The following is a 14,696-nucleotide window of genomic DNA, read 5'->3' on the forward strand; positions in this document are numbered from 1 at the left end:
ATCATGTCACCATGATGTTGCAGTATAATCCTACTCCTTATGGCAAATATACATATTCTTGTTTCTGTATGTCAGGATCAAGCTGAGTGTTTGAGGGATTTTGGTATGCCAGTATTATTCAGTATTCTGAAAGAAACAAAGAAAGATGGCTGGGTAATTTTTTTTTTTAAAACATCCTGACACCAGAATTTGTTTGCTAATGGCCATTACACTCTCAGACGTACGAGTGAATTCTACTAAATAGATCAATATAAATTATATAGTCATTGACCTTAAATAGTTCATAGGAGTGCCATGTTGTTGTATGCGGAGGTAATTAACACAATAAAATGGCTTTAACCCTATTTTGTTTATAAATAGGCAACTAAATTATTTTGCATTGCTCTTGATCAGTTATATTCCCAGACTGTTTACTGAATGCCAGGAATTTTAGCCAATTTTGGCCTAAATGGACCACTGCAACCACATGGAGCCCCATGGATTCATGCAGACTTCATTGAAGGTTCAGGGTCCATCTTCCGATCTTGGTATCGGCTAAATGCTATCTAGATGCTATAGTTAAAGTATTTATAGTAAACTTGGATATATTTAGAGAGAAATAGAATGAAAGTCCTGACTCTCCTCAGTGCATTATAATGTGACAATTTAGAGTTATAGTGAACTGCTGCCTCTAGTGAAATTGTTCTGTAACTTTGTTATAAGCAGGTTCATGTGTGTGTGTGGATATAAAAATAGAAACATGCATTGAGGAAATGTATTGCTCTATAGAGTTAAGCAAGAAGAAGCTTTTCAAAACTAATCTGAAAATGTATTGTAGAGAAATTTTAAGAGACAGACTCACAATATCTGTATAGAATTTAGAAAGAAAATGAAAGGGTAACGTTCTTGGTGCATACATTTAAAGCAAATCCTCTAGATTGGTTAAACAAAATCCCCTTCTTGCTAAACCCTGCATCCACTCTGTGCCCCCAGGTAGCAATGTTTATTAGAAAGAACATGATTTTTCTTAGTTGTTCAATTAATTGCTTTGTATTTAAACTGAATTGTGGAATCTAAATCTTGCATTTAAAATATGCCCATCTATTTGAGTCCCTGGGGGAGGAGGGGCCTCCATTTAAATGAAGAAAGATTTGAAAGTTTGACAGATTACAATACAATATTCACAGAGAAGATTTCATACTTTGTCCAGTGTATCTTTTAACCATGATTCTATAAAGAAAATTGACTAAAGGATAAAATATTGCACAAACACAAAAGATCAATGTTGAATAGCCCTAGGACATGAACTCAAACTGTTGACTTTAAAATCTTATGGGCCTGATTCACCTTCCATGCTGGTTTAAATAACTTCAATAAAACCATAATGTCAAAGTTTAACTGCATGTGGTCCTGTACTTCTTTGTTTCCTCTTCTCTTTCCCCCAACACACACAGGCAGTATTTGCTCCTCTAACTTGTTCTGTCGTCTTATATTTATATTACAGCAAAGAATAGGTGCTTGTTCATGAGTCATGTAGCACGTATTTGGGTGCTCCAGCAATACTGAGTATTGCAAGTGGCTGCATAGCATATGTCTATATGGACATAAGAGATTGCTATGGGCTTTACATCAATTTTTTTTAAACAATCCATTTGTTTAAAAGAATTTACCTGGATCATTCTAAGAAAGGAACAAGGTGGCTTTGTCAAGCCTAAAGGAGTTGGGAAAATTAAGTACTTATTCCTTGATCTGGACTTGGTGGTGAATTGGGGCCAGGCCCCAGGATGGATTTTAAGCAGCAGGCCTCAACTTTATTAAACTTGAGATAGGAGGGGTGCTACCAGCCCTGTGATCTATACTTTCACCTACCAGATGTTTTAACTGGTTCTAGTGCAGGGGTTGCAACACTAGCACCATATAACATATACATCGAGGTGGACTCCCCTTAGCTTAGCCCTATGATTCATGTCACTCTTCTAAATTATTTTACAAAGGGACAGAGGGTAGCAAAAAGGGAGGATCTCAGCCCACTAAGTCCATAGGCACAAGGTCCATCCACAGAATCCCAGGTCTTTTATTTCTGGACATGGGTCCTTTTAGCCTTTTACATATGGTCTGATTGACTGATTTTATATGGGCAAGGCAATATTTCTTTTCAACCCTCATAGCTTTAAACTACAGTTCAGTTTCTCGGTGTCTGTTCTTCTACATCCTTGAAAAATTCTAAATCTAAGCTATTTTCTAAAATCTTTCCTCACGGCTTTCATGCACTTTGCATAGTACTTTAAATCGTTCATGTAAAAATATCAATAAAAATACATAAATTATGTTGACTTCTTCTCCATTAGCTATATTTCACAGCAGTGGTGATTTGACTGATAAAAGGGATTAGTTTTTGAGAAGATTATATAGGAATGTGAATGAATTTAAAATGCTCAGTGGTACCAAGTGGGTTATTTTCCACATGATGGAGGTGGCTCTAATTATTTGCACTTATTTTGATTGCTGTATTGTGTTTTACCACTTGGATTACCATCTTATTACCATAAAATGTGCTGCTGTGGTGCCAAAAATAAATTGTATATTATGCAGCAGAGAACATTTGGAGGAACAGTCCTTTGTATGCATATTTTTCTTGGTATTATACAACAGTTGAAAAAGAGATGGAGAAGCAACATGGGGATTTAAAGGATCATATATAGAGTCCTCTACTAGCTCTTGAAATGAGAGAATATACAAATTTAACATTGATACTGTAACTCATCTGTTGTGAATTATAAACCAAAACTGAGCAGAGTATTGCAGATGAGGGTGTATAACTTATGCATGCTATGATGATATTTTCAGCATTATTTTCCATCCCATTTTATCCCCTAACATTTTGTTAGCTTCTTTGATCGCTATTATGCATGAGGCGGATGTGTTCAGTGAGCTGTCTCCGGTGACACCCAGGCCATGAATGCTGATAGTTAGTTTAGCCAACGGCTTCTGGGAGAAGACTTGTCACTATTCCTAGCTCTGGCTCACAATCCCTGGCTCAGACATCTAGCCTGAGCCCATCCTTGGGAAGTGAGATTCCTCAGTTTAGCTGCCTAACACCCAGAAATCAGTGCCTTAGGACCACCCAAACATGTAATCACTCCTGAACCCCAGAGCTCCGCCCAGACTCTGGGTGCTCTGGACTTCTAGTTTAATCCCTCTGGGACTTTCTTCTCCAGAAAAGCAGTGAAGACCTGTCTGGTTGCACTATCCTTCTTCCAATAATAATGGTCACAGAATAGCCCATGACACATTTCTTCTGCAAACAGGCAAGAAGAAAGCACTTCTCAAAAGTAATGGAGGTATGGAAGAAAGTCTGATCCTTTCTTAGGAAGTTTTGCTTATATTAATTGTGTGTATGAGACCTAGGTACTACAGTTGTGGGCATATTATACAAAGCTGGGAGTGGGGAATGGCCTATTTTAGAAATTATAATATACTCTTGCTTTAGTAGTAGACCTGAGAGAACTGAATGTTCCCTTAAAATAGTGCAGTATGCTTCCTTGTGTGTGGTGAGGCCTTTCTCCATCCTTAATTCCTTTGGGGTAGCTTACATCCCTGAAGATGCTAAGAGTGAACATTCCATTTACTCATTGGAGCATAAGTATTTTGATCATGCCTGGCTCATGCATGGGGCTATCAAGAAAGAAAGGTTTATTACATCCTCCCTGCCCCCTTTATGCACTCATGCAGTAGTTAGAAAAAGCTTGGCTCTTATGTATAATGATGTGCTACAGTATATATGAGCAGAGTTCACTGGAAAATATTTACATTAAATAATATCAGATCACCCAGCTATGGAGAAGTGTAAATATTGATCCTGGGGATAATCATACTGATCTGTTTAGTATGGTGCTTTGAGATCTACAAATGAAAAGCACAACATAAGAGCTAGACATGATCATTTCCTGATCCTGCACCGTTAGATTCAGGCATACAATCTCTAATACACAAAAACATGTATGAAAGTGCAAGAAGCCTGGATCCCTAACTAATGCTATTAGATTGTGTTGAGTAACCAACTACAAAGAGTTTGATAGTTTAAACTATGGTATTTTCTGTGTAATCAAAAAGGATGATCATGCCTGGTGCTACCTCTTAGAAGAGTAAAACATCATAATCTGACTTACTGAGTCTGTCTCCTCAGAATTGAAATATACCCATCAGTTGTCCCTATATTCAGCTTTTCACTTAATGATACCATCTCCAAGAAGCTATGCTGTATGAATGAGTTTGTAGTAGAAATATTTCACTTACTATCTATGTAAAATATATGTGAGACTACTGTAGCTTCCCATCAGGTTCGTCTGAATCTGTATTCCTTTCTCAGGCAAAAAACTGACATTGATTACAATGAGAATATCCTTGTCGAATTGCTTTGTGTGTAAGGACCCATTATGAATGGTTAATATATAAAATTCATGTTTAAGCATTTGCCTGTGTCTGTCTCTTTGGTTTCTTAATTCCTCACACTGCAATAAGGGTGTACGTAATTATGCAAAGTGACTAATTGGTGAATGTGTTCTCTCTAATTTTGCTCATTATTCTATCCAAAACAGTAGTGTTTTCAGGCTGATATGTTTAAAATTAATGAGGCATTAATTCTTATCTAAGAAGCTGGATGAGAAGACACACTTTCTTCTAGAAAAGCAATGTTGATGAATTAATATAATTGAAAAGTGTTTTTGTTGCTGTTGTTGAATTAGCTGTTGTTTTTTAGTAGTACCTAAGTATTTCCCTTATAAGTTGCTTTTGCGTAGAGTCCCAGCTAAGTCAGTCATTGCTTGCTGTATATAACATGAGTAGGGATTACACACATGCAGTGAGGGGGGGGGAACACCCTAATTCACTGACTGCAATCCAGAATATAATGTGGTATACAATTTGCTATGGCAGGAATGATTGTGTTGCCTGAAAAATTAATAGTAACAGAGGGATAACCGATCAACACTGTGCATGTAGCGGTGATGTAGCCATGTTTGTCCCAGGATATTAGAGGGACAAGGTGGGTGAGGTAATATCTTTATTGGACCAACTTCTGGTAGTGAGACAGAAAAGCTTTCCAGCTAAATTGCTGCCTAACAGTAAATGAAATTAGAGTAACAAAAATGTGATTGATTTACATTGTCAAAATGTATCCATGTAGTTGGATTAACTTTTGGAAATAAAACCTTGGGCTGCCTGTCTCCCGGCTAATGCTCTTTTTTCAAAACTACTAAGTATGGACTTTTAACGAGAAGGCTACCCCTGATACTTTTTATGCAAAATTCCCAGTTTCTAATCCTACAGCTCTTAGTGCATGGATGGACTGCTGTGTGTATGGGGATTTCCACTGAAGTAGTAGCCACAGTTACAGAAGTTATCAGGACTCTCTGCAGGCATAGCTGTCTGCTTACACTATCAGTTTAAGGATCAGGGTCCAATTTCCTGCAATCATGTAGTTTCAAGGTAGAGGTAGAACTTATTTACCACTACGGGAAAAATTTTGGCAATGTTTCAAGCCCTCAAGTTTTCGTGAGAGACAAAATATTGGTTTCACGATCGTGGGAAATATTTTTAACAAAAATACTCATTGAAAATTTAAAGATGTTTCCTTAATTTGATAAGTTCAAAACCCATTTTCATTAAATGCTTAAAACACCATAAATGTGAAAAGTCCTTATTTTAATATTTATACAGCTGTATTTAAATTGCTTAAAGTGTAAATTCTTCCATTACTTGCTTAAGATGAATTTCAGGTAATAGGGATTAAGTTTTAAAAGTAAGGAATAAGTCTCCAAAGCAATACCTATTCTCCTTCATTAGCCTTTCTTGCAACATGAATTCAAGATCAAGCTCCTCTTCTTTGCCCAAAACATTTGATATACCTACGTTTTTGCTTCTCCCGTGCTTAGTAGCCGCTTTGAAGTTGAAGAAACAGAATTAATCAGATGTTTCGCTTTGCTTGATAGAACACAAATACATCATAGGTAAGATGCACTGGCATTTCTCTTATTTATTACTGCAACTAGCTTTGAAATTACCTTTCGCTTTCACACATTCTTCATGATGTTCATCCTAAATATTTGTTCAAGGAATTGTCTCATTTGTGTTACAGTTCTCCATAGACACTGCTGTCTTTCTGATGACTCCAAGAAAGAGTGTGGATTCCCTCCCCCACCCTCATTTGGGGTATATCATATAGGGTCTAATGAATAGCTTTTAAGATCTACTGCATCAGTCATAAAATTTTAAAAATGTTATTTATAAATTATTTTTCAAATATTAATTTGTTAGTCTTATCAGAGACGAGTGAAAATATTGTTTTAAAATAATTCAGGCTCTCTTTATCCAGGGACACTGCGGTATGTGATAGGTAATTCCTGAGAGATTTAGCTAAATTTTCTTTTCAGTTCTGCAATGCATATACTTCAATTCCAGTTTAAATAAAAGTTTCATTGATACAGCTTAAAAGAAAAGAGAAAGAATGAGCCATTTGATCAAGGCAAATTGTTTCAAGTATTATTAAACCATGTTTTATTATTGCTGTTAATTAGTTATATATATTTTTGTTCATAGATCTTACATAACAGCTTCCAATTTGATGAACCCTCAGGCACAGAATATCAGGCAAACATTAGACATTAAATGAAGAGAAAACATAATTTTCATTTAGGTCTTTTTAGTAGCTTAAAAAAATGTTTTTTTCTAAAAGCCCCCATTGGTTTTAAACTACTGTGTGTGTGTGTGTGTGTGTGTGTGTGTGTGTAGCCAGGCTTATGGAGTAGAAAAATGAATAACTGCAGAAAAGGTTGGAAAACGCTGCATTGTACAATACAATAATTTGGTCTTGTCTTTGCAGATCATTAAGTTAAGCAATACCAATGTGTGTGGTGTTTTGAGTGATGACATTAAGCCTTAGATGTGTATTTATGAAGATTTTACCTTTTTGTGGAAGAAGGAACTAACTTTGTGTTAGGTTTTAGGAGCATAGTCTCATCTTGAGGTTTAGAAGTATCCTCTAGCTAATTATAATACAAAACTCCCAACATGTTGGGTGATTAGAATGTGTTTGGATTTCATTTATTTCTCATTTTATAGTATGTTCCACAGATAAACACATTTGTAGTAAGGAAAATATGACTCTTACGTGTCAGGGAGAGACAAACCCCACAAAATTAGAAGATCTTTGGAAGGCCCCTATTCATAAAACAAATGCTGTTTTGCAGAGTACACGTTTTTGATCATGATTCATTCATAAGTACTTTGCTGAATCAGAGCCTCTATTCTGTCATTTCTTCCCCCTTTTTAATTCAGTTCTCCACCCCAAAAGAAGATTGTTACTGCTTCATTAATCCTATGTGCTTACAGCCAGATTCTTCCAAGACTGCACCACTACTCTGCATCCAGCTGCCATGTGATCCTAACCTCCTCAATTCTACCTTCTCTCAGAAGGAGAGGAAGCCTCTGTCTTGATTACAAGCCTAATAAGTCTGTTGGTTTCTTTTTATACTTTTTTAAAATTTAGATTCCATATATGTACATATCCACGGTAGGATTCTAAGTTCCAGCTGCTATATACAGGACACAGAAATTTCTGTCTAACCATCTTGGCCTCTTCAGGAGAATGTATAAGGCACTTAATACATCCAAGTACATGAAATCAACTTGATTTGTTATTTTACTAAATGTCAGCAGGTGGTGCTGGAATGCAGTTTTGTAGCTGTGAAAGACTGAGAAATACAGTATGTAGTATGAACAAAGATATAAACTGAAGTCTGTTCTGCATTCCTTGCTTTTTAGAATTCTTTTGTTCATCAGAGCACCTTAAAGTTAGAATTTAAAGAATACATGCATTGATAATTATTAGGGCTGTAAAATAAAAAAATAATTGCACTGTTACTCAATAATAGAAGACCATTTATTTAAATATTTTTGGATGTTTTCCACATGTTCAAATATATTGATTTCAATTACAACACAGAATACAAAGTGTACAGTGCTCACTTGATATTATTTTTTATTACAAATATTTGCACTGTGAAGAAAAGAAATAGTATATTTCAATTCACCTAATGCAAGTACTGTAGTGCAATCTCTTTATCATGCAAGTTGAAATTACAAATGTAGAATTATGTACAAAAAATAACTGTTTTATTTTTTATGCAATGTATAATTTTAGAACCTACATGCTCACTCAGTCCTACTTCAGCCAATTGCTCAGACAAACAAGTTTGGTTACAATTTGCAGGAGATAATGCTGCCCGCTTCTTGTTTACAATGTCACCTGAAAGTGAGAACAGGCGTTCTCAGAGCACTATTGTAGCCGGTGTTGCAAGATATTTACGTGCCAGATGGGCTAAAGATTCTTATGTCCCTTCATGCTTCAACCACCATTCCAGAGGACATGTGTCCATGCTGATGACAGGTTCTGCTCAAAAATGATCCAAAGCAGAGTGGACCGACGCATGTTCATTTTCATCATCTGAGTCAGATGCCATTAGCAGAACATTGATTTTCTTTTTTGGTGGTTCGGGTTCTGTAGTGCATTGGAGTGTTTCTCTTTTAAGACTTCTGAAAACATGCCCCACACCTCATCCTTCTTAAATTTTGGCCGGCACTTCAGATTCTTAAACCTTGGGTTGAGTGCTGTAAATATCTTTAGACATCTCACATTGGTACCTTCTTTGCATTCAAATCTGCTGTGAAAGTGTTCTTAAAAGGAACATGTGCTGGATCATAATCTGAGACTGTTATAACATTAACTATATGGCAGAATGCGGGTAAAACAGAGCAGGAGACACACAATTCTCACCCAAGGAGTTCAGTCACATTTAATTAATGCACAGTTGTTGTTTTGAAACAAGCATTGTCAGCATGGAAGCATGTCCTCTGGAATGGTGGCCAAAGACTGAAGGGGCATAGAAATGTTTAGCATATCTGGCGTCTAAATACCTCATAACATTGGCTACAAAAGTGCCATGTGAACACCTGTTCTCACTTTCAGGTGATGTTATGACATTCCCCTGGTGTTATCTGGGCCGGTGATCTGCTAGGCCATCTAACCTTGACTCTGGGAGCCAGCCTTACCCTGCTCTGCTGTGAGAACCCCCACTCCCAGATTGTTCCCACATAGCCTTTATCATGTAAGCTATGTGAGTGAGCACTTTTGGCCAGCGACTGCTTGGATTGTGCAACCAAATGACATTAGCCAATATCTCCAGTCCCAGACCTAGATGTAGAAGCCCTCTACACCAACATTCCACACAAACATGGACTACAAGCCGTCAGGAACAGTATCCCCAATAATGTCACGGCAAACCTGGTGGCTGAACTTTGTGACTTTGTCCTCACCCATAACTATTTCACATTTGTGGACAATGTATACCTTCAAATCAGCGGCACTGCTATAGGTACCTGCATGGCCCCACAGTATGCCAACATTTTTATGGCTGACTTAGAACAATGCTTCCTCAGCTCTCGTCCCCTAATGCCCCTACTCTACTTGCGCTACATTGATGACATCTTTGTCATCTGGACCCATGGAAAAGAAGCCCTTGAGGAATTCCACCATGATTTCAACAATTTCTATCCCACCATCAACCTCAGCCTGGACCAGTCCACACAAGAGATCCACTTCCTGGACACTACGGTGCTAATAAGCGATGGTCACATAAACACCACCCTATACCGGAAACCTACTGACCGCTATTCCTACCTACATACCTCCAGCTTTCACCCAGACCACACCACACGATGCATTGTCTACAGCCAAGCTCTACGATACAACCGCATTTGCTGTAGCTCACGAAAGCTTATGCTCAAATAAATTGGTCAGTCTCTAAGGTGCCACTAGTACTCCTTTTCTTTTTGCAAATACAGACTAACATGGCTGCTACTCTGAAACCTTATACATTTATATGCTTCTCACCAAAGGCTAGCTGGTTGCCCTTCAGCCAGGCTCTCCCCTTTGATCAGTGCTTCAGTTGGTTGTGGTGGTGTCTCTAGATGGAGGTGGAAGAGAGAGAGCATGACAAACATCTCTCCCTTTTATTATGTTCTTTCTTCCCTCTTGACTTTGCCCCTACCCCCCTTCAGCGTCAGGTGAGCATTATCTCATCGTAGTCCCTGACTGACAAAGAGAAGGGGGGTGACTCACTTGAGAGTCCAATGGATCCTTTGTTGCTGCCTAGGCCAATGTCCTTTGCTCCTGTGAGGCTGGGCTGGGTTTGTCCCATACATGCCCTGATGAGGTGTGAACCACCCCTCTGCTCCTGGAGAGTTTTGCCTGAGCTTGTTTTAAGACATGAGGACACATTCTCAGCCTCATAACTATATACATGAAATTACAACAATGCTCAGTGTATCATGAACTTTCCGAAGTCAACCAACATGACAAACTTTGTATTGGATACCACACAATCATATTATAAGGATGAACATGGGGGTGCAGGGGGTTTCCCCTGAGGTACAGAGTGTCACAATTGTAAATAAGAAGCAGGCAGCAGTATCTCTTGTAAATCTAAACAAACTTGCTTGTCTTAGAAATTGGCTGAACAAGAACTAGGACTGAGAGGACTTGTAGACCCTAAAGGTTTACATTGTTTTATTTTGAGTGCAGTTATGTAACCAAAAAAATCTACATTTGTAAATTACACTTTCACGATAAGGAGATTTCACTACAGTACTTGTATGAGGTGAATTGAAAAATATTATTTCTTTTGTTTATCATCTTTATTGTGAAAATATTTGTAATAAAAATAATATAAAGTGAGCACTGTACACTTTGTATTCTCTATTGTAATAGAAATCAATATATTTGAAAATGTAGAAAAACATCCACCATATTTAATAAATTTGAATTGGTATTCTATTAATTTTTTTGAGTTAATTGCATGAGTTAACTGCTATTAATCAACAGTCCTAATAATTATTCCTCTCTTGAGCAGTAGCAGATATCAAAATTTGTAGGGGAGCTTTGTGTTGGAAGAGATGTCAGTGATGTAGAGTTAGAGTATATTGTAAGTATAAATTTGTTTTCTTTACCAATATATGCTAGTCCTGGAACAGAGAGGGCCATAAACAGTATGGAGTCAACATCTCTTTCCGGTGTCTTAGTCCAAACACCAATGCATGGTTCCCAGTGAGTAACTCTGCAACAATTGACTGGTTAGGAAGGTAAATGCAGTGAGCAAACTCCCTTCTGTTTGCCATAGCTCACACAAAGAAAGTGCATCAGAAAACCAATACAGAATTTCCTTCCCAGACTATAAACTTTTTCACACAGGAACTTTTAGGATTATGTGACTCACCCAAGGCTCTTAAGGAAACTAAGCTTCCATGGAATAAGAGGGAAAGTCCTCTCATGAGTCAGTAACTGGTTAAAAGATAGGAAACAAAGGGAAGGGAATACATGATCAGTTTTCAGAATGGAAAGAGGTAAATAGTGGTGTCCCCCAGGCATCTGTACTGGGACCAGGGCTGTTCAACATATCCATAAATGATCTGGAAAAAGAGATAAACAGGGAGGTGGCAACATTTGCAGACGATACAAAATTACTCAAAATAGTTAAGTCCAAAGCAGACAGCAAAGAGTTAGAATGGGATCTCACAAAACTGGGTGTCTAGTCAACAAAATGGCAGATGATGAAATTCAATGTTGATAAATGAAAAGTAATGTACATTGGAAAACATAATCCCAACTATAAAATGATATAAACATATAAAATGATGGGGTCTAAATTAACTGTTACCACTCAAGAAAGAGATCTTGGAATTATTGTAGATAGTTCTCTGAAAACATCTACTCAATGTGCAGCAGTAATCAAAAAAGCTAACAATGATAGGAACCATTAAGCAAAGGACAGAGAACAAGACAGAAAATATCATAATGCCTCTATGTAAATCCATGGTATGCCCACCTCTTGAATACTATGTGCAGATCTGATCACTCCATTTCAACAAAGATATATTGGAATTGGAAAAGGTACAGAGAAGGGCAATTAAAATGATTAGGCTTTGGAACCACTTCCGTATGAGGAGAGAGTAAAAAAACTGGGACTTTTCAACTTGGAAAAGAGACAGCTAGGGAGGGATATGATAGAGATATATAAAATGTTGACTGGTGTGGAGAAAGTGAGTAAGGAAATGTTATTCATTTATTCACATAACACGAGAAACCGGGGTCATCCAATGAAATTAATAGATAAAAGGGTAAAAGCAAACAAAAGGAAGAATTTCTTCACACAGTCAACCTGTGAAACTCTTTGCCAGGAGATATTGTGAAGGCCAAAAATATAATGGTTCAAAAAATAACTGATGATTTCATGACGGACAGGTCATTAGCCAGGATGAGCAGGGATGCAACAGCATGGTCTGAAGCAGGGGTCTCCAACACGCGGACCGCATGCAGCCTGTGTGGGTACTTCCATGGGGCCCGCCAAGTTCCCCATGCCCCTCTGCCTACCTCCAGGCCAGGGGTGGGCAACCTACAGCCCAAGAGACCCGCACCACTCCCTGAAGTGGCCAAAACCATGTCCCTGTGGCCCCTGGAGGGGTGGGAGTGGAGGGTAGAAGGCTCTGTGCATTGCTCTTGTTTCCAGGCACTGCCCCCCGCAGCTCCCATTGGCTGGGAACGGGGAACCTTTGGCCTTAGAATCTATAAATCTGTTCCTATTCTATGTTACATCCATATTAAACTAGCCCAAAGTGGCTTCCTAACCCTATGTGTTCTGTGAACTAGTTTAGAGAAGTTTGATAAAATACAGTTCTTCAACAAAAAGAAATCACAGTATTGCTACTCTCAACACTTTTTTTTTAACAAAGACTTCCTCCCAAAAATATCCAGTTCAACAGCCTACATCTTTTTCTGAACTACCCTTTATGTTAAGATTGCCCTAGAGAAGAAATGTTAGAGCAATTGTATACCCCCATATCAGTGGGACTTTTATTATATGTCTTACATTTTCATTCTTTTAAAAATGTAATTTATTAATAACCTAGCTGTGCATTAATCACCACATCTTGTGCAGCATGGATTTTTCTCCTTTTTGCCTTACTATCTAGTACATTTTCTAGCTTTTAAAGATGTAATTTTTGACACTTTCACAGGTACTCCCAATTTACTTTTAAGGTACTTTCACTTACCTTAAATAGTCTTTAAACTATTTTCTTGCAATGCTTTTACTGTATATTTCAAATGGAGATTGCATTCTGAACTCTTACCTGCATGAACAGTGAAGATGAAAAAGCGCTTTAAATGTCATCTGCATCAAGTTTTAAAATCAGATTATTTCATAATGCTGTGATAGGCTTCATTATTACTCCATACACTATGGAATCATTTTTAAAGTTTTTTTAAAAAGGTTATTAAGGATTCTTGTCAGCAAGTTAAGGAAGTATGGGCTGGATGAATACACTATAAGGTGGGTAGAAAGCTGGCTAGATTGTCGGGCTCAACGGGTAGTGATCAATGGCTCCATATCTAGTTGGCAGCCGGTATCAAGTGGAGTACCCCAAGGGTCGGTCCTGGGGCTGGTTTTGTTCAATATCTTCATAAAGGATCTGGAGGATGGTGTGGATTGCACTCTCAGCAAATTTGCGGATGATACTAAACTGGGAGGAGTGGTAGATACGCTGGAGGGGAGGGATAGGATACAGAAAAAACTAGACAAATTGGAGGATTGGGCCAAAAGAAATCTGATGAGGTTCAATAAGGATAAGTGCAGGGTCCTGCACTTAGGATGGAAGAACCCAATGCACAGCTACAGACTAGGGACCGAATGGCTAGGCAGCAGTTCTGCGGAAAAGGACCTAGGGGTGACAGTGGACGAGAAGCTGGATATGAGTCAGCAGTGTGCCCTTGTTGCCAAGAAGGCCAATGGCATTTTGGGATGTATAAGTAGGGGCATAGCGAGCAGATCGAGGGACGTGATCGTTCCCCTCTTTTCGACATTGGTGAGGCCTCATCTGGAGTACTGTGTCCAGTTTTGGGCCCCACACTTCAAGAAGGATGTGGATAAATTGGAGAGAGTCCAGCAAAGGGCAACAAAAATGATTAGGGGACTGGAACACATGAGTTATGAGGAGAGGCTGAGGGAGCTGGGATTGTTTAGCCTGCAGAAGAGAAGAATGAGGGGGGATTTGATAGCTGCTTTCAACTACCTGAAAGGGGGTTCCAAAGAGGATGGCTCTAGACTGTTCTCAATGGTAGCAGATGACAGAACGAGGAGTAATGGTCTCAAGTTGCAGTGGGGAAGGTTTAGATTGGATATTAGGAAAAACTTTTTCACTAAGAGGGTGGTGAAACACTGGAATGCGTTACCTAGGGAGGTGGTAGAATCTCCTTCCTTAGAGGTTTTTAAGGTCAGGCTTGACAAAGCCCTGGCTGGGATGATTTAACTGGGAATTGGTCCTGCTTTGAGCAGGGGGTTGGACTAGATGACCTTCTGGGGTCCCTTCCAACCCTGATATTCTATGATTCTATGATTTTCTGTACATTGAAAAGGCTCTAATGCGACTGATGTAATGGAAAATTGTCACTCCATTTTCCTGGTTTATATAAGCCAAGTTTTTTCTGAAAGTTGAGACAGGAGAGGAAAGAATTGATTTAGAGTAATGATTATGTTGATTTCCTGAATTTTAACACTGATGATATGGTAACATCAGGTCTTTCCATCAGCATTATTCTACTTTCCCCA

General features: G+C 38.4%; 1 protein-coding gene across 22 annotated transcripts in view; it reads left to right on the forward strand.

The window, feature by feature from the left end:
* Positions 1 to 14,696, forward strand: part of TENM3 (teneurin transmembrane protein 3) — a 2,191,633-nt gene that overhangs the window by 683,247 nt on the left and 1,493,690 nt on the right. The window contains exon 1 of one of the 22 annotated variants that reach the window (XM_073341698.1): positions 5,913 to 5,987. The exons of the other annotated variants lie outside the window; for them this stretch is intronic. The gene's annotated coding sequence lies outside the window, so the exon portion shown is untranslated. Of the gene's footprint in view, positions 1 to 5,912; positions 5,988 to 14,696 lie in introns of those variants that run through there. 22 annotated transcript variants of the gene reach the window in all.

This window comes from Lepidochelys kempii, chromosome 4 (assembly GCF_965140285.1).
Source record: "Lepidochelys kempii isolate rLepKem1 chromosome 4, rLepKem1.hap1, whole genome shotgun sequence".
In the NCBI taxonomy this organism is placed as follows: domain Eukaryota; kingdom Metazoa; phylum Chordata; order Testudines; family Cheloniidae; genus Lepidochelys; species Lepidochelys kempii.